This window comes from Molothrus ater, chromosome 6 (assembly GCF_012460135.2).
Source record: "Molothrus ater isolate BHLD 08-10-18 breed brown headed cowbird chromosome 6, BPBGC_Mater_1.1, whole genome shotgun sequence".
NCBI lineage: Eukaryota > Metazoa > Chordata > Aves > Passeriformes > Icteridae > Molothrus > Molothrus ater.
Window position 1 is genome coordinate 46,832,238 of NC_050483.2, and position 2,462 is coordinate 46,834,699.

Below are 2,462 nucleotides of genomic sequence, written 5' to 3' on the forward strand. Positions count from 1 at the left end.
TTTTCCTCTGCTGCCCCTCCACCCCTGTTCCCACAGACAGAGGCTGAGCACAAGAATGAGAGGCCTTCAGCCTCCTGCCCTGAGGTGGCCACGGCTGCTCAGCACTTAGCTTAAACTGTCCTGATGAGACAAGATGCAACTTAGTTTGAAGAGAGCTATAACAATACAGCTTACTGGAATATCTAAAGGGCATTATCTCCAACTCAGGTGAACTTATTTCTGCTTTATTGCTGGTAAAGAAGGGAGGGTGGTTACTGGTGCTCTGAACAAAGCTATGTTCATCTAAGTTTGCATTGTACAGAAGTAGCCAGCACACAGTGTGCTGTGGATGCTGAGCATGGACCTGCCCTCCAGGTCCTCTCCAAGGAAAGGCAGTGAACTCCTGTGCAGCAGGATGCTGGGTAGAAACACACAGCAGATTTTGCACATGGTCAGAAAAGGGCCTTGGACTCCATTCTTAGCAACAAGGAGGAGGAGGAGGAGGAGGACAGGAAACCTTGGCTGCAGTGCAAGATGCTCTTCCCTGGGGCTACGGATATACACAAACTTCTGCTGTTTTTGTAAATAACACAGCCTCAACTTTGCCCTGTTTTGCCTGCTAGTGACAATTTGCTAGAAGCCTGACTGTTTTCCATATTTTGCATTCCAGCATCCCAACATTCTAGGAATGATAGGCTGAGTAACTGCATGCCTGCAGGAAGAGTGAGGGTGTCTGTACTTGCCCAGCTAACCACAGAATACTCTGGCGTAAGACTGACCTTGCACAATCCTAAAATTATTTTCTCATTAGATTCTATCACCATCACAAAATAAACAGCCTGCCATGCAGGTACTAAGTCTGTGTGATGTCATTTGGAGGCCTTAAAGCAAATGTACTGATCAGTGCAGTGAAGGTTATTGGTTTTTTTTCCTGTGGGGCTGTTCCCTAATTGACTGAAAACAAAATGGGTCTCTGGATACAAACTGAAAATTCAGAGCATGCATGAGAACCTGCTCCATCTCAGACAGTGGGTGCAGTGACATCTTCAGTGTCTGTCTTCAGTTTGCCACATACCTGAGGGAAGGGGTATGCCATTTATGATGGTGAAGCTATGGAAATCACTTGCAAGAGGAAAAGAGAACAAAATCCCACTCTCACATTTTGGCTTTGCATCCTCAGAGATACAAGGATCTGCAGGAGGGTCAGGGCACATGATAACAAGTGCCACCAGGGTGTCAGTGATGTGTGAAAATAAAAACATGCTAGCAGCTAATTTCTCATCTGATAATTACTTTTTGAGGTCTATGTACTATGGCTGGAGACTCTTGGTCATAAAGTGACACCATCTACGAGGAACATGGAGGCCTCTTTTTTAACCTCTGCATTCTAGATGTGAAAATCCAGAAAAACAAAAGCCCCTTCTGAATCCTTCAGCAGAAAGATGGGCATATATAAAGGGTGCAAAAAATGTTAAACCTATGAATCAGTGATGCTAAGTGCTTGAGAAGCAGCCTGGATTTCTAGGGCAGAGAACAACTCTAAAAGCAGAGATGAAGGTATATATTCAAACAGGGCTTTGAAAGAGTAATTTCTTCGCAAGTGTTTGGGAGATCTTGGTATGCTTCCTTTCATGATAGCAGCCAGAATGACTAAGAGCTGTCTGTGGGGCCAGCCCTTCCTCCTGCCATCAGGGAATCAACTGCAACACATTCAGGCAGTCATGAATTTCATACTCTTATTTTTAGATTTCTGCTAAAAAAACCCCAGCTTTACAGCTGAGAAATAACAAGAAGCAACTCAAAAGGAGCACATATCTGAACTTTCAACAACTCCCAAGGTGCAAACTTTCAGCTGTTAATTCAGTAAAGCCTAATTCTACAGGGTTTTACCTTTTCCATTCAGCCTGACACTAGCTCTGCTCTGGGATTAATCTCTCTCTGCAGACAGTGTTCATGAAGCCATTCATGTTCCTCTTGGCCTTACCTAGGTCTTCTTTTTATACAAAACTAGTAGTTACACCTCTACAACCCCTTTCCTCTGCGTGGAGCTACCCAGAACTCTCTCTTCAGTTTTTGTCAGACTTCATTCTTTTCACATGGAGATGAGGAAATTTTGAGTATTTTAACACACTGAAAATATTTCTGTATCCTGTCTCCACACGTAAAAAGCTGTGGACAACCTGAAACTTTTGTGGATCATCTCACAACCTGTAATTTTGCCATACTTGTCCTTTACTGAGTCACCTCTGAGGAGTGGAACCTTCAAGTGTGATCTGGGGCTTTACAGGCTTTGTTGCTGCTTTTAGGCTGGAGTTTTGGGGCTTGTTTCGGGTTTTGTTGGTTTGCTTGTGCAGGTGTTTTTGAGAGTACTTGCCTTATGAAAGTCTTAGAGGGACAGATTAACTTTGTAATGCATGTCATGGGATTAATTAGCTCTCCTTCATTTTCAAGACACAACATGTCCAACACTATTGCACTGTGGG